This window comes from Bombyx mandarina, chromosome 25 (assembly GCF_030267445.1).
Source record: "Bombyx mandarina strain Sakado chromosome 25, ASM3026744v2".
Lineage (NCBI taxonomy): Eukaryota > Metazoa > Arthropoda > Insecta > Lepidoptera > Bombycidae > Bombyx > Bombyx mandarina.
In genome coordinates this window covers 12,248,989-12,268,089 of record NC_143231.1, presented here as the reverse complement: position 1 = coordinate 12,268,089, position 19,101 = coordinate 12,248,989, and the positions used below count along the sequence as shown (strand labels likewise).

Here is a 19,101-nt window from a genome sequence, read left to right as displayed (position 1 = left end):
ATTACGAATAACAATATATTGGTTACATTCCGGAATAGAAAGTAAAATATTTTCATTACATCCATAATTCATTCAGGGAATGTTTTCTTGCGATATATTTTGAAGAAGTATTTATTTTGTTATCGTTTAATTAATTTTGTTACAATGTTATTATTAGTATTCAATTGAGCATCTGATCTACATTTTGTTGGCTCTTAGTAATAACTAATATTGTGATTATGCAGACTTAATTGTAGACATATTTGTCTACAATCGTAAAAAAATGTTTGTGAGAGCTTCTTTAATAAATAAGAAACTGAGTTTTCTCATAAATTCACGTATTTAAATGTGATATGTGTATCCAACCAACAACGGTAGCCATCATACAACGCAAAATATTTGATAGATGCCTGAATCTCGCTTACGACATTTTCAAGACAAGCTTGCATATATACAAGTTCCGAACAACAACATTCGGACCGTCGGTCTACCGAGCAATATCACCCGCTCGGTGGAAGATCTTCCCTTTGTCGTTTAAGCCTCTACATATGAATTTTTATTGTGTCATAGATTGATGAACGAAGTCAGAAAAAGTGACTGAGAAATTTTCCGGATGTGGATCAACGTGGTCTTTTCTCTCTCTCTCTCTCTCTCTCTCTCTCTCTCTCTCCAATACAATTGAAGTTAACTATCCGTATGTATTATTTAGTAACATAAATGACAAAACTATTATTAAATATAATTCATACTAAATATTATTAAATTATTAACGTTAAATATTTATTATTAATTATTTAATATTTAAAAAGAAAGGAAATAAATTTTATAAAAATAAAGTATAACTTCTTACGCGCGTACATAAGTACACGCACCCTTTTTTTTAATGCGATTATGACGTAACGCGAAACGCTAAATTCGTCATGGTGGCAATACTTATTTGAAATCAACCCACAGAGATCCGTAACTGTCTACTTAAATTGTAGTTAACTTCAATTGTATTGGAGCACTTAGGAAGTTTGATGAGCACAGTTTTTTCACAAATATTTTCTAATATTAATTAGTATTGAATTAAATATTCAATTTAAATCACTTCTGATTATAATTCAGACGCACATATTAAATTCGCACTTATATAATGAAAATAAAATGAAAATACATGTTTTAAATGTAGAAACTCAAAGCAGCAGATAGTGATGGGCAAATTCGACGGATACAGACGTGCTGGGCGAAGAAAGAAGTCATGGCTCCGGAATATCCGGGAGTGGACCGGTATTGCCTCCGTCGAACAGCTGTTCCGGCTGGCTGCTGACAGAAATGAATACAGGAAGCTAACGGCCAACCTTCAGGATTGAAGAGGCACTGGAAGAAGTAGAAGAAGAATAAGTCTGTGCCTGCGACGGTGAACCGAAGCGAATGTTAGACAATTCAGGCGTTTAGTAACATATATCGTCATTTAGTCGAAGTCGTCGTGGCCCAAGGGATAAGACGTCCGGTGCATTCGTGTTGAGCGATGCACCCGGTGTTCGAATCTCAGGCGGGTACCAATTTTTGTAATGAAATACGTACTCAACAAATGTTCACGATTGATTTCCACGGTGAAGGAATAACATCGTGTAATAAAAATCAAAACCCGCAAAAATTATAATTTGCGTAATTACTGGTGGTTGGACCTCTTGTGAGGCCGCGCGGGTGGGTACCACCACCCTGCCTATTTCTGCCGTGAAGCAGTAATGCGTTTCGGTTTGAAGGGTGGGGCAGCCTTTGTAACTATACTGGAGACCTTATAGCTTATATCTTAAGGTGTGTGGCGCATTTTCGTCGAATATGTCTATGGGCTCCAGTAACCACTTAACACCAGGTGAGCTGTGAGCTCGACCACCGAACTAGACAATAAAAAAAAATAATAATAATATGTGAACAGAGGCGGCGTGCGTGCAAACATGCGCCACTAACAGAGGTTCCATTTCTGTTTTATTGGTAGCATTTTTTACGAGTGTACATGCGCGAAAGTTCACCTGCATCTATGTTCAGACTCGCCAAGTTACGTCGGTCGTATTGTAATGAGCGATTTAGTGGGCAACTTCATTTCTGTTAATTTTGTGTCACGGTGCGCGCGCATCGTAAAATTTCACTCTCATCAATTTTTCATGACGCGCCTAAAGAAGTATAACTTCAAAAACACAGTACTCGAACAATTATAAAAAAGCGCGCCGCTAAAATGACGCACGGCACTTTCCAATCGTTTGGTACTGAAAGCTGTATTGTGCTCAGAGCTTTGTTCGTTATCAACGCGATCCTAGGACACAATAGACGGAAAAATTGGCTTTCCACTACCCACCCCGTTATTCTTTTATTTCGTAAAATATTTCGATGGAATTTCAATGGTTTTTTATTTTATTTTCAATAATTCTGCATTATCTGAATTTATTCTCTTTTCATAAAATCGTTCGAACCTCCCCCTGCATTGAATGCAGCAAGCAATGTATGCAGATGTTTTTATTATAGTCCATTACGTATTTTATTAATGTAATTTTTTTTTTAAATACATACAATATTTAGAAATAATGGACTGTTTAATTAGATAAGGTTTAAAATTAATTTCAGATTAGTAATCCCGCATAACTTTTCTGCCAACAGTTTTGCTGCTTATTAAATTTTAATGTATTCTAGTGTGAAGTCAATTACAATGTTGTTGCATGAAGTATTACGATCGTCTTAAATCAATAATTATAGTGTGTCACAAATAGTGTGGTATCTGTTCTATGAAGTTTCAAATCCCAATGATTAATCAATATCAAAATCCGCTTATTAGTCTGTAGTATCATATACAGGAGAAATCATAGAAAATGAATGAACAACTGGCCTGTAGCAATTCACCATAGCGCGAGTATGCAAATAATATGACACATACTTAAGTATGTACATATGTCATATCGCCTGACGTTTACCGACCCTGTATTATTGATAATTAGATTTATATATAAGTTCATGTTTATATTCATTAAGTGTGATTTGTAAAATTAACATGACTAATACAAGTAACAAAACCTCGCTACGGTTTATCTTTTTTTTATTGCTTAGATAGGTGGACGAGCTCATAGCCCTCCTGGTGTTATGTGGTTACTGAAGCCAAAAAACATCCTTGAGATATAAGTTCTAAGGTCTCAAGTATAGTTACAGCAGCTGCCCCACCCTTCAAACCGAAGCGCATTACTGCTTCACAGCAGAAATAGGCATGATGTTGGCACCTACCCGTGCGGACTTACAAGAGATCCTGCCACTAGTAATTACGCATATTATAATTTTGCGTGTTTAATTTTTAATACACAATGCTATTCCTTCACCGTGGAGGTCAATCGTGAACATTCGTTCAGTACGTATTTCATTAGAAAAATTGGTACCCGCCTGCGGGATTCGAACACCGGTGCATCGCTACATACGAATGCACCGGACGTCTTATCCTTTAGGCCACGACGACTTTAATCTTCCGTCCAAACTGCAAATAGCCAGTACAACCAGCCACTTCAATAGCTTGCGATACATTTCATTTATTTAAAATATTTGTAGCGTATATTCAAAATAACTAAAATAATAACGCACAGTTCTCATAATTTGCGAATCTTACAAGAGACACACAGAACACAACCAGACTGCGAACGCTCGTTCTTTATCTATACTAATATTATAAAGAGTGGTTGCGCTGGTTTAAAACTTAGTTAGTTTAGGTTTCGAAAAATAGCAACATTTTAATTTGGTTTTGCAAATCCTGTCCCATCCCACTCCGGCACTTTACCTACGGACGCGTGCGAGCGAGATCGTGTGGTGACATCGGGACGAAAAAATATGGCTGAACAACCGCGCGCGCGCTTCGTGTCTTTGTTATGTTAAATACGTAAATAAGTGAAATCGTTGGTGTTTCTCATCGCGAAGTGGTACGAGTCTGCAGTAAGGACTACATAAAGGTATTGTGCATCCTTCCTTTAACGCAGAACTGCCGCTTCTTATCGTTTCTTCCCGCAGTCTGTGTCCTTCATTTGCAACGACCAAATTTCAAATATTCGTTAGTTTCTTATCTCGCGTCTACAAAGAGGAAAGATTTGTTTGTTTGTTTGTATTGAATACGCTCCGAAACTACTGAACCCATTTAAAAAATTCTTTCACTGTTTGGAAGCTACACTATTCCCGAGTGACATAGGCTATAATTTTTTTTGAAAAAAATTAGGGATCCTTACTAAAACTCCAATAATGTAACCCAAGGTGTAAAAAATTACCTAAATTATTCTTTACGTCGCATGCCCTGCAAAAACTATTGATGATAGAATAAAATAATGTACTACGACTTTGTAGAACACATTATTATTTACAAAAAGTGTCACGACAGTACATGTCTAACTATTATAGTTATGCCACAATAAGTGTTCTTATATTTAAAAAAATAAAACAACATCAAATATCGTTGAAATTTTTGTTAAAGACCCGAGCGGAGCTGCAGAGGGCCGCTGCTCAGTAATAAACTTAAATCCATCATTTGGTACATGTTTATAGTCGTCACGTCAACCCCTGGGTGTTGGACACGGAATATGTCAGTACTTGTACTCATGTCAGGTCTAATTCGTCAATAACCCCGCAGCGGGAACACGGAAAGGGCGTGTCTGATCACGCCGAACTTCTGTGACGTGCCCTTAATATATTCGAATATTGAATGTTCAGACATTCAGAGCAATAGTATTGGTGAGGTTTGATGTATGATAATACGTTGTGTTCTTCTTCTAGCCTTTATTACACAATGTAGGTTCGGTGCAGCAAGACCTCTTTTTCATTAAGGCCTAATATACACCATATCTTTATTCACTCTGTTCCCTCGCAAATCTTCTTTCACACAGTCAAGTGTTACAGAACACCCACTCCTCGCATTACCGTCGACTTTCATAACGCTATAGATTATTTTCGTACCGCTGGTGACACCGCGGGGCAAAGCTAGTCTAAAAAAAGTAATAAGTTACTCCTTATATCATCAGCTGTGATCAGTGAAAATTTCGTCAAAATCGGTCCAGCCGTTCCAGAGATTAGCCAGAACAAACAGAAAGAGAGACAGACAGACAAAATAAATAAAAAGTATTTTGGTATCATATCTGTGGCGGGTAGCCATCATACAACGCAAGATAATTGACAGATGCCTGAATCTCGCTTACGACATTTTCAAGACAAGCTTGCATATATTATGTATACAAGTTCCGAACAACAACATTCGGACCGTCGGTCTACCGAGCAATATCACCCGCTCGGTGGAAGATCTTCCCTTTGTCGTTCAGCCTCCCCAAAATATCTACTGTGGTATACATACTTACGCATTTAGTAAACAGTGGTTATTTTATTATTACAAACAGACATTCCAATTTTACTTATTTGTATATTATATGTTACACATACGAGCCGTCGCGTCGGCAAACTCTGTCTGTCTATGTTTGTTCTCTTGTAGTATAAATCAAAACCCTGAGATGTTCGTTAATCATATTTCGTAGAAAAATAATAATATGCTCATGTTTTAGGACTCTAAGGATAGATTTTCTTTTAATAAACTGACTGGCAAGTATTCTCATGTATGCACGTTAGTAATTGCACATTTTTTTTCCTAGGAAATCAAAATTATAATAGAATCAAGTAAAGGAGATTGCCCATTCTTGGTTTCGTGTTGTGCTACGATCAAATATATATTAAAAATTAAGTTTTTATTTTTAACAATTTCCTCAAACGTATTAAGTTATAACTTCACCGGATATAGAAAGTTAAAATAATTAGTAATTCAAAAACTTCTAACCTAGTAGTAGTTCAATTTCCCCAATGGAAAGGCAAAGATATTATACATCATACAGCCTAATCTTTAAAAAAAAATTATAATAAGGAGTGAAATGAAATGAAGTTGATTAATTTGAGACATTAATCAATTGGCATGAAATGAAATGAAATGAGATGAGATGAGATGATATGGGATGAAATATAATCTCAGTAAAATGGAGGTTATTTACTGAGACTTTTTCAGTGGACTTTTTGGAGGATCCCAAGAAGCTATTTCCAACGGCTTTGTATCATTTTCCCACATTTGTGCACTTTCACAGATACTAAGCAGTTAATGAACCACCGTTATTACACATTTTAACCTGAAGAAACATTAAATAGACAGAATAAAACAATTCACACAGCTTTGCTCCTCGCGTTCCCGCCAAAAAGTGTGTCAAATATCAATCTCAAATCTCAGTGCTGACAGTCACATTATGTTTAGATTTCTAAATTGTAAATGACTAATATTTTACCAATTGAATTGACTAATTTAATTTCATGCCAATTGATTAATGTTCCAAATTAATCAACTTCATTTCATTTCACTTCGTATTATCATTTTTCATAAAAAAAATATACTTAGTTTATATAATAATTTTATATAATAAATATAATAATTTTAATAAAAAAAATGTAAAAATAAAAAAAAAATTTACTAGTGGTAGGACCTCTTGTGAGTCCGCACGGGTAGGTGCCACCGCCCCGCCTATTTCTGCCGTGAAGCAGTAATTCGTTTCGGTTTGAAAGGTGGGGCAGCCGTTGTAATTATGCTTGAGACCTTAGAACTTGTATCTCAAGGTGAGTGGCGCATTTGCGTTGTGGATGTCTATGGGTTCCAGTAACCACTTAACACCAGGTGGGCTGTGAGCTCGTCCATCCATCTAAGCAATAAAAAAAAAACAAATAAAAAAGAACAAATAATAATAATAAAAAAGGTTAGGCTGTATAGTAAGATACCTTTGCCTTTCCAATTGGAAAAATATAACTACTACTACTACTGACATGTTTTGATTTACTTTAATGACGCCATTTTTCATGTTTCCGATTGAGTTATATCGTGTGTTTCGGTTATATTATTCGTTACCTATTTTCTTAAGCACTTATTAATTAATCGTGATGAAAACGTTGCTAATAATATTAATGCAATCTCTTGTTATTACTACAGCTACCTATCTCGTTGGCAATCGAACTGTGGGTTGTTGTGGCTTGTTAGGCTGAGCTGGGATAGGTATGATGATACATCTGCACAATATGACAAATCAATTATTTTGTTTGTTTTTGTTTTATTTTGTATTGCCGCAATAGTACTTTTACTTAACGAATGGACGTAGTGACCTTAGCCACACAATACTATGCTAGCTAAATAAGTTTACACTATGTACATGTTTTTATGAATAAAATGCTTTATACGCATATTTTAAGTATGTAGGAACTTAGCATAATCAAAAAATATCCACTGCTGTCTTGTACAAAAAATAACCTAAATCTAAAAACTTCATTGGTATTTTACTAGCAAATCCGGCGAACTAGAGATTTTTTTTTTATAATTGAATAAACATATTAAACCCTACAAAATGGGGTAAGTTACATGAGAGCACAACGTGAAACCAAATTCCATACTGCAATGGGCATTCTCCTTTCATGCATTCAATTTTATTTATGTTGTAGCTTTCTTTATTTTGTACATATTATTGTTTTCTTCTGGATTCGTATAATTAAAAAAGGGTGCGTGTACTTATGTACGCACGTAAGAAGCTATACTTTATTTTTATTAAATTTACTTCTTTCTTTTTTTATTTTAATTATAATCAATTTGAAAAAAAAATCGATTAAACAACATCCTAAAAACACGCATATTGGACATCCCTTTTCTTGACATCATATAAATTCGGTAATTCTCGGTACGGTTCGGAAAGTTCACCTGCGGCTATATTCAGATTCGCCAAGTTACGTCGGTCGCATTCTAATGAGCGATTTAGTGGGCAACTTCATTTCTATTAATTTTGTATCACGGTGCGCGCGCATCATAAAATTTCACTCTCATCAATTTTTCATAACGCGCCTAAAGAAGTATAACTTAAAAAAAAAAAAAACACACACACACACAATATTTTAATTTCAATTAATTATCTATCGTAAATTATTAACTGGAATTTAAAAAAAAACAACACCGCCTGTTGCAATGGATTCTGAAAACGTCCAAAACTAATATTGACAAGGCATGACACAAATCCAAATGCTTCGATAACTTGTAAATATATGCTCGCGCGTAATGCGAACTGCATTAGCCACGATTTTATTAAATTGTTTTCACGATGCACGCCCGATGTTATGACGAAATAATTTATTGAATTACGAAATAATACCGGTGCTTAATTTGCGGGAAACAATTCGACCGCTCTCGTTCCCTGATTCGATGCGTTGTAGTTTTAATGTCGTTAAATGTGTTAGTATGTAATGATGTTTGTATGTAAAAATGTAATAATGTTTTTATTAAATACTAGCTGACCTGGCAGACTTCGTAGTGCCTCAGTCGATAAATAAAAGACAAAAGTAATCCGTCCGATACGGGACACGTCAAAGGATAAACAAAATTGTTATTATTATTTAATTCCGATCATTTTCATATTTATATACCTTTTAAACCTTTTCTGGACTTCCACGAATAATTCAAGACCAAAACTAGCCAAATCGGTCCAGCCGTTCTCGAGTTTTAGCGAGACTAACGAACAGCAATTCATTTTTATATATATAGATTAGCTTTTGCCCGTGATTTCTTCCGGGTGGAATAGTTACTTTGGCATAACGCTAAATTTTATCCGCGACTTCATTTACATAGAAAGTGAAAATATTTTTGAATAATAGATTGTTAAGGAGCTATTTGGGTGGACGAGCTCACAGCCCACCTGGTGCTAAGTGGTTACTGGAGCCCATAGACATCTACGACGTAAATGCGCCACCCACATTGAGATATAAGTTCCAAGGTACCACCACGGTACCTACCCGTGCGGACTCACAAGAGGTCCTACCACCAGTCAAAAATAAAACAAATTTTCGCGTCCTTAATTTAAAAGATACTCCTTTCAGCAACACTTCAACATTAATGATGCTAACAACTTCACCTTTGTGTGTTCAGCGTCTAGAAAATAATAATTCAAAAGCTTGGGAGTCACATTAAACTTTTCAGGGTAATAACCGTCCGTTTTTAAATTTCAAATGAGTTGTTTTACATTTTGTGTTGCGCGAGAAACGCGCATTCTCATTGAGTATTCTCCGACCAATTATGCAAAGAGGTGAATGTAAACGTATTCGAAAGAAAGAAAGAAAAAAATAATAATGGTTTTAATTATGAACAAATGGATAGACGCTCTGGACAAAAATAACTCGAGTGGCAAGCGGCGTAGTTGAAGACGCAGCCTGGGCAGTCCTCCCAGAACCGCCCCCCACTCCCCCCTATTGAAGGTTGCGGAATCCACTTGGTGCGGGCAGGGCAGGACCGGTCATAATGACGAACTTTGAGGACGGCCCATATGCAGTTGGATAGGGTCCTAAAAACATAATTGGGCCTGGATGCATACAATTTTTGCAGATCGTCAAGTCTCACATTGCCCGCGTGTCCCTCAATGTGCCGATACCTCGTATGAGGTTCGGCCCTCTGCCCGAAAAAGGCCTATATCCAACAGTCGACATCTGTAGATCGATGATAATGATCAACAAACAAGATGGCGTCCACAAGTGTCTTGCTATTTTGATTAACACCTAAAGATTCCCTTTTAAGCCTAAAAAATCTTTTGATGCGCAGTCAAAATAATGACTAATTTATTTACGTTTTTTAATCCTTCCTTCCTGCATTTTTGTAAGTTATACAATCTATTTTGGAAAAAATACCCGTGTAAATTTTTTCCCGTTCTTTTTTCCTTTTTTTTGGTACGTCCTCAAGACAAGTGGCAGATGAGTTTAATTTTTTTATTTTATTTATTAGACGGGTGGACCAGCTCACATCCCACCTGGTGTTAAGCGGTTACTGGAGCCCATAGACACATAACGTAAATGCGCCCCCCACCTTGAGATATAAATTCTAAGGTCTCAGTATAGTTTCAAAGGCTGCCCCACACTTCAAACCGAAACGCATTACTGCTTCATGACAGCAATAGGCAGGCCCGCGCGGACTCACAAGAGGTCCTACCACCAGTAATAGGTTCACTATAGTTTCCACTCTAAAATTTATAACTTTAAATTTGATTCCCGTCATAATGTTGGCATGTTGACGGGGGTCTAAAATAATGAGGAGCAGTCCCTTAACATAGCCTTGTGGAATATCTCCATCGCGTGTGTAGAGTACATCCACCTGTACACGTAATGTGATCCTACGAGATTTATTATGTGTTATTAAACTGGAATGTGTACGGTTTTACGCGAACTCAGATTCGTAATTAACGTTTATGTGAAAATATATGATGTACGTAAACACAACCGTAATGCTATATATATATATATATTAAATTATTTGAGTTCTCTTTGTGTTGTTGACACGAAGCGGCAACGGTCGTTCTTGGATTCTTTATCATGTTCATCTGTGAGGCTAAAATTAAATGATAATGATAAACACAAGATATTTGACAGAGGCCTGAATCTCGCTTACGTTATTTTCAAGATGAGCTAGCATATTGTTACGCCCGGTAAAAGTAACGCCATCTATCGCCGAGTAGTCGAACGAATATCGAAAGATCTAGTAGTATCTAGAACACTCGAGAAGTACAACGCCATCTATTGTCAGAGAACGAAAACACAATACTAGAGATATGTGGAATATTCTCGATAATTCTAGGGATTTGGTATCGGCTATAAAAGTGTTGCAGAGATGGCACGGAGTCAGTTAGTAATCGGAACTACTCGAAGCGAAACAGCGAACGGATCACCTGAAGCGAAGCGGAAGAAGCGAATTGAGAGTTTTAAAGTGTTTGTTGAGTGTTTTAAGTGTTCTAAGTGTCAAATACAGTTTTAAGTTGTATTCCGGTAGAATTCTTATTTATTCCGAACCCCAGCGCGTAACAATATATACAGGTTCTTAACAACAACATTAAGACCGTCGCACAGTGGGTCGATACTATGATTTTAGTGACTTAGGCACCAACTTTATTTTTTTACATTTTTCTTTATGTAGATAGATAGAGCTCGTTAATCTAAATAATAATTGTTTTAGGCAAAAATGAAAAAAACTTTATAGTTTGGTCAGAAAAATGTGTTTTGTGATTTTTTTGTATGGAGCGGGTCACATTAAATTAAATTCCTGCTAAGTACCGCGAGGTCCCGCTTTGAAACTTTATTTTCCTTACACCTTGTCTAGTCTACTATCATTTGATGCTATGAACATGTGCATAAAGTTGCAACTCTGCCAAATAAATGGATCGAAAAAAATGAAAAAATACATAGAATAAAAACCTTTATATTTTTTTTCGTAAGTGCTTTTAAGTTAAATTTGATATGGATTAGTAAGTAAAAGCACGTAATGATACCCATAATTACATAATACCTAACAACAATACATTTAGTAGGTCTCTAATTAAGCAATCTCTCTAAGTTTTATATATTTTGTTTCACCATTCGATCTTTAGGCCAGAAGACAAAAGAAGATTGTGTAAAATATCCTCATTAGTCGACGTTCTACTTATTTTTCTAAAATAACAACTCTCTGTATATTTCCGAAAATCTTTATTGAGAGCTTCCGCTGCCTCTTCCGAGAGCTTACCTATTCGAATGGCACCAAAGTTCTTCATTATTGTATATCACCGCCATGAGCCAACAATTTATGGATACTGAAAGGCATATAATACCAGGGATATAAATTAACATACAATTCTGCAGTATATCTACAAAATTCGGAAAAATTGGAAAGGTCCACGCGCTCTCCAGATGCAACAGTCTGAAGAATCACGTGAAACCTCTCTATTCAATCTTTACGTATTCCTGTTATGCGGGCTGTTCCTTCTGCATCCCTGAAAAATCTTCTGGCAGTATTGTCATCATTGGTTGTTCCTACTTCTTGCTTGAAAACATCTATAAATAAACCGCATTCCTTTTTAAACGCTTACTGTATAGCGCTCTTTCTGATTGATATTTTTTCTTTGTCATCCCCCCGTGTAACCCCATTTCTTGAAGTCCAAACGATAAGACGAAAACAAAAAAGTGTCATAAAAAAATAATCTCACAGGAAACCACGTACGATGAAAAAATTGTGAAGTAATAAAATTATATTTACCGATATGAAGTAAGCACTCCATGCATCTTATCCAGGCATGTAAAGATGGCATTCCATACTGGAATATTTCTTCATTATTTTCTCTTTGACAAGCAAGTGACTCCAAAAAACTCTGACGGTTTTGCTTTGCAAATATCACAGATAGCAGAAAATGTTTCTAACAAATATGAGGTTATTTTGCCGTCTATCATCGTCATGTGCAATTGATGCTTCACTTCAACTTGTTTGACTTTTGATGGCTGAAGTCATTATATTTCTTCTGTTATGCTAGCTTTTATAATTGCCACTGTTGACTGCGTTTCTTTTGTAAATTTAAACATTACTGGACGACAATAAAAAGTTGATTAGGGTACATCGTTTTCCCAAGCAACTGTTCCATCAAATGTCTGAAGCCTTATAAGAACTAGACTGACCATGAAAATAGATGAATCATCAAACTCTGTTTCAGTTTTCTGTTTATAATTACTTTGACCTGGGGCTCTATCAAAGCCTATTTGCTTATAAGCAGTAGCTCTCTTGCTGAGTCCAAATCCGAAGTAATCACATCTAAGAGCCTATATAGCGCCAAGTTTAGTAATGCTTGCATTTTAATAGCAGCTCCTTCTTCAGTAATAATTACCTCGTCTTTCCCTGGATAACATTTGGTTTTTCCTTGCTTAATTTTATATTAAGAAGGGTATAAATCAGACCCATTTTCACTTGCTGCTTCTCTTAGGTTTATATACTGCCACTTACTTAATTTAAGTGAAACTAATAGTGCCTTATCGGGAGAATATGTACTACTTTTCACTTTACTTGTACTTAAACACTCCTTAACTTTTTCTAGATCTTCGGGGTGATTTGACAAGTGGTTTATTATTTCTCCTACATCTTCATTTCCAGTGTTTCTCAAACTAGCAATTGTAGTAGCTTTCATTTCATCCGGGGATAACGAAAGCGATTGGTAAATTTGTTCAATGCGTCTTCGTTTTTGCCTGGATCCCAATTCTTCAAAAGGTTTCGAGGTGTAAAAGTAGATGTCGAGGCTTCTGTAGTACATTTGAGGGTGGTACATTTTCAACATCTTCAGTAGTAGAAATCTCGAGTCTTTCCTGTACAGTGTTGATAGCTTCAGGTATCATTCCTACGGGCCAGTTTATTGCACCTTCTAACCAATCACATTTTTTCTTATAAACTGTGCTAACATGCGACTACTTCGTTTTTATATTGCACTTATATTTGAACAAAAGCGCGTATAGAATTTTTGGAGCTCAATACTTCGGTCACGTTTATTTGATTTTGTAGGAATTGAAAGAGTTTTTATTATCAGACAGCGACTGTAGTTGCTCTCTTAAAATCATAAATAATTCTAAATTGTTAACAAAATTATTCATTATAACGGAAAAAGGAAGATCACAACGACAATCACGAGATGTTAGTAGTAGTTAGTAGTAGTACGAATAAACGAACACTAGTTAGTATATAATAAACATGGTCACTTTATACTTCCAGAGACAAACAAATATTTACTATATTTTCTACTACCCAGTAATGGTTGCTTAACTAGTTATCCTCATTAAATAATGTTAACTATCCTAATAATTAGAGAGATTGCTTAATTAGAGATCTACTAAATGTATTGTTGTTAGGTATTGTATAATTATGGGTATCATTACGTGCTTTTACTTACTAATCCATATCAAATTTAACTTAAAAGCAATTAAGAAAAAAAAAAAAAAGGTTTTTATTCTATGTATTTATTAATTTTTTTCGATCCATTTATTTGGCAGAGTTGCAACTTTATGCACATGTTCATAGCATCAAATGATAGTAGACTAGACAAGGTGTAAGGAAAATAAAGTTTCAAAGCGGGACCTCGCAGTACTTAGCAGGAATTTAATTTAATGTGACCCGCTCCATACAAAAAAATCACAAAACACATTTTTCTGACCAAACTATAAAGTTTTTGTCATTTTTGCCTAAAACAATTATTATTAGATTAACGAGCTCTATCTATCTACATAAAGAAAAATGTAAAAAAACAAAGTTGGTGCCTAAGTCACTAAAATCATAGTATCGACCCACTGTGCGGCGGAAGGCTTTAGTATGGTCCTGGAAACACTGCAACGGTAACCACAGAGTACTTCAGGCCGTATACTTAGTTTAATAAAATAATTAACTTAAGCACCAACTAGAAGGTTAAATAAAGATTTTAACAATAAGCTCTAAATACATTACACTAAGGTTATTTTTCCAGAATACTGATAGAATTCGCTTAGGTTTTTGTACTATTGTCTAGTCCGTCCCGACCTAGACGTAATTACTACGTGAGATAGCGGCTTTGTAAATATATGAAACTTTGACTTCTTGTTTCAAGGTGATGACCCTGATATCCACGACGAATTGCGGTGAGCGTCCTTCACGAGTTCACTGGCAATGTTATTGTCATAGACTAATAGAAAACGATGTATGGAAACTAATAATAGTTTTAATATAAATTAATTTAATATAAGTTAATTTTAATATAAATTAAAATTTATTTTAATAAGGGAAAGGGTGGATTGTATCAGAAGTTATAAATATTTTATGAACAGATATGAGTAGAAGGGTTATTTTGATAATATCCTGAAAAGCACCCCCTCGCTTTTTTACAATAAAATCATTTTTTCTTACACTATTTTAAATTAAAAAAATTTAAATTTAAATTCTATTTTTAGGTGGATTTTCTATAAAAGCGTATTTTGTTAGTTTTTATTATTTATTTTTCATTTTTTAGTTGAATTTCAATTTTGTCATATTTTTTTTTCAAATTTTTTTTTTCAATATTTTTTAAATATTGAACTTTCAGCGGTCCTTAATAAGTATTCCAAATTTCGAGTTAACCCGACGTTTTGAAGGGGGTCTAAATCATGTTCAAAGACTCCGTTACAAACATACATACGTCTGAAGCTAATAAAAGCGTATTAAAAATATCCTCACAATTTCGTTTTTGGGTAAATCACAATGAAATTTTACGAAGATTTTAAAATTTATTCGTAGAAATCTAATTACCAGCACAAAGACTGTTCTAATTTGCATAATGATTGCGGGCTGCGCTCTTTTGTCATAAAACTAGACATTAAGACGGGTGAAGCCGAAATAGCGATAATAACAATGTAAATTACTGACGTGATGAATCCTAATATAATAAAAAAACGAATAGATATTAAAAGAGTTTGAAAATATTACTCGGATATAAGGCGTTTATGTCCTAAGTATGGGATGTAGCCCCCTGTATATTATGTATATGATTGTAGTTGAATAAATGTGTGAATGAACTCACAAGCCACCTCACGATAACTGATTAATGATGATGATAAATGCCATCACTCCTCCTAGCATGCTTCAATTTGAGCACGTTCTAAAAAAATTGGTTAAAAGAAAATTAATTTCGGGTCTGCAAATTGTAATGTAAAACACATTGTTCTATTCAAACATAACATGCAAAGCTATAAGCTAATAAAATAATAGCTAAATAATATTCATTAATCGTTTTTGTTTCTGTTTAGTTTTTATATAAGACTAGTGACCCGCCCTCGCTTCGCTTCGGAAACATTAAAACACACATGAAACCAAAAAAAAAATAAAAAAAAAATAAAAAAAAGTAGCCTATGTTCATCAGGGACAATGTTGGCTTCTAATGGAAAAAGAATTTTTCAAATCGGTCCAGTAGTTTCGGAGCCTATTCGAAACAAACAAACAAACAAATCTTTCCTCTTTATAATATTATATTATAAGTAATAAGTAATATAAGTAATAAGTATAGACTTCTTGTCAGATACAAAGAGTCATCTGCTGTGAATTGTTTTATTTTACCAACCAATTGCGCACAAATATGAGTAAAGCTAAATTATTCCAAATGATATCTTCCCTACTTCTCTTCCAAAGAATCCATGAAGCTTCAGTGAATTCCTTCAATTTTACTGAAGCCACTTAACACACGTACAATATTTAAACAGCATTTGTACTGGGCGGCGGCGCACAGTGGGTCGATACTATGATTTTAGTGACTTAGGCACCAACTTTATTTTTTTACATTTTTCTTTATGTAGATAGATAGAGCTCGTTAATCTAAATAATAATTGTTTTAGGCAAAAATGAAAAAAACTTTATAGTTTGGTCAGAAAAATGTGTTTTGTGATTTTTTTGTATGGAGCGGGTCACATTAAATTAAATTCCTGCTAAGTACCGCGAGGTCCCGCTTTGAAACTTTATTTTCCTTACACCTTGTCTAGTCTACTATCATTTGATGCTATGAACATGTGCATAAAGTTGCAACTCTGCCAAATAAATGGATCGAAAAAAATGAAAAAATACATAGAATAAAAACCTTTATATTTTTTTTCGTAAGTGCTTTTAAGTTAAATTTGATATGGATTAGTAAGTAAAAGCACGTAATGATACCCATAATTACATAATACCTAACAACAATACATTTAGTAGGTCTCTAATTAAGCAATCTCTCTAAGTTTTATATATTTTGTTTCACCATTCGATCTTTAGGCCAGAAGACAAAAGAAGATTGTGTAAAATATCCTCATTAGTCGACGTTCTACTTATTTTTCTAAAATAACAACTCTCTGTATATTTCCGAAAATCTTTATTGAGAGCTTCCGCTGCCTCTTCCGAGAGCTTACCTATTCGAATGGCACCAAAGTTCTTCATTATTGTATATCACCGCCATGAGCCAACAATTTATGGATACTGAAAGGCATATAATACCAGGGATATAAATTAACATACAATTCTGCAGTATATCTACAAAATTCGGAAAAATTGGAAAGGTCCACGCGCTCTCCAGATGCAACAGTCTGAAGAATCACGTGAAACCTCTCTATTCAATCTTTACGTATTCCTGTTATGCGGGCTGTTCCTTCTGCATCCCTGAAAAATCTTCTGGCAGTATTGTCATCATTGGTTGTTCCTACTTCTTGCTTGAAAACATCTATAAATAAACCGCATTCCTTTTTAAACGCTTACTGTATAGCGCTCTTTCTGATTGATATTTTTTCTTTGTCATCCCCCCGTGTAACCCCATTTCTTGAAGTCCAAACGATAAGACGAAAACAAAAAAGTGTCATAAAAAAATAATCTCACAGGAAACCACGTACGATGAAAAAATTGTGAAGTAATAAAATTATATTTACCGATATGAAGTAAGCACTCCATGCATCTTATCCAGGCATGTAAAGATGGCATTCCATACTGGAATATTTCTTCATTATTTTCTCTTTGACAAGCAAGTGACTCCAAAAAACTCTGACGGTTTTGCTTTGCAAATATCACAGATAGCAGAAAATGTTTCTAACAAATATGAGGTTATTTTGCCGTCTATCATCGTCATGTGCAATTGATGCTTCACTTCAACTTGTTTGACTTTTGATGGCTGAAGTCATTATATTTCTTCTGTTATGCTAGCTTTTATAATTGCCACTGTTGACTGCGTTTCTTTTGTAAATTTAAACATTACTGGACGACAATAAAAAGTTGATTAGGGTACATCGTTTTCCCAAGCAACTGTTCCATCAAATGTCTGAAGCCTTATAAGAACTAGACTGACCATGAAAATAGATGAATCATCAAACTCTGTTTCAGTTTTCTGTTTATAATTACTTTGACCTGGGGCTCTATCAAAGCCTATTTGCTTATAAGCAGTAGCTCTCTTGCTGAGTCCAAATCCGAAGTAATCACATCTAAGAGCCTATATAGCGCCAAGTTTAGTAATGCTTGCATTTTAATAGCAGCTCCTTCTTCAGTAATAATTACCTCGTCTTTCCCTGGATAACATTTGGTTTTCCTTGCTTAATTTTATATTAAGAAGGGTATAAATCAGACCCATTTTCACTTGCTGCTTCTCTTAGGTTTATATACTGCCACTTACTTAATTTAAGTGAAACTAATAGTGCCTTATCGGGAGAATATGTACTACTTTTCACTTTACTTGTACTTAAACACTCCTTAACTTTTTCTAGATCTTCGGGGTGATTTGACAAGTGGTTTATTATTTCTCCTACATCTTCATTTCCAGTGTTTCTCAAACTAGCAATTGTAGTAGCTTTCATTTCATCCGGGGATAACGAAAGCGATTGGTAAATTTGTTCAATGCGTCTTCGTTTTTGCCTGGATCCCAATTCTTCAAAAGGTTTCGAGGTGTAAAAGTAGATGTCGAGGCTTCTGTAGTACATTTGAGGGTGGTACATTTTCAACATCTTCAGTAGTAGAAATCTCGAGTCTTTCCTGTACAGTGTTGATAGCTTCAGGTATCATTCCTACGGGCCAGTTTATTGCACCTTCTAACCAATCACATTTTTTCTTATAAACTGTGCTAACATGCGACTACTTCGTTTTTATATTGCACTTATATTTGAACAAAAGCGCGTATAGAATTTTTGGAGCTCAATACTTCGGTCACGTTTATTTGATTTTGTAGGAATTGAAAGAGTTTTTATTATCAGACAGCGACTGTAGTTGCTCTCTTAAAATCATAAATAATTCTAAATTGTTAACAAAATTATTCATTATAACGGAAAAAGGAAGATCACAACGACAATCACGAGATGTTAGTAGTAGTTAGTAGTAGTACGAATAAACGAACACTAGTTAGTATATAATAAACATGGTCACTTTATACTTCCAGAGACAAACAAATATTTACTATATTTTCTACTACCCAGTAATGGTTGCTTAACTAGTTATCCTCATTAAATAATGTTAACTATCCTAATAATTAGAGAGATTGCTTAATTAGAGATCTACTAAATGTATTGTTGTTAGGTATTGTATAATTATGGGTATCATTACGTGCTTTTACTTACTAATCCATATCAAATTTAACTTAAAAGCAATTAAGAAAAAAAAAAAAAAGGTTTTTATTCTATGTATTTATTAATTTTTTTCGATCCATTTATTTGGCAGAGTTGCAACTTTATGCACATGTTCATAGCATCAAATGATAGTAGACTAGACAAGGTGTAAGGAAAATAAAGTTTCAAAGCGGGACCTCGCAG

General features: G+C 34.8%; 1 protein-coding gene and 2 long non-coding RNA genes across 3 annotated transcripts in view; 1 reads left to right on the top strand and 2 right to left on the bottom strand.

Moving 5' to 3' along the window:
* side-VII (sidestep VII transmembrane protein) overlaps positions 1 to 19,101 on the top strand; it is a 240,927-nt gene that overhangs the window by 118,126 nt on the left and 103,700 nt on the right. The window lies entirely within an intron of this gene.
* Positions 11,513 to 12,298, bottom strand: LOC149499903 (uncharacterized). The gene is made up of 2 exons (XR_016325370.1): positions 12,077 to 12,298; positions 11,513 to 11,633 (listed from the first exon to the last, which is right to left on the bottom strand). It is a non-coding gene; the product is annotated as an uncharacterized LOC149499903 (long non-coding RNA).
* On the bottom strand, positions 16,678 to 17,463 carry LOC149499902 (uncharacterized). Its single transcript, XR_016325371.1, has 2 exons — positions 17,242 to 17,463; positions 16,678 to 16,798 (listed from the first exon to the last, which is right to left on the bottom strand). It is a non-coding gene; the product is annotated as an uncharacterized LOC149499902 (long non-coding RNA).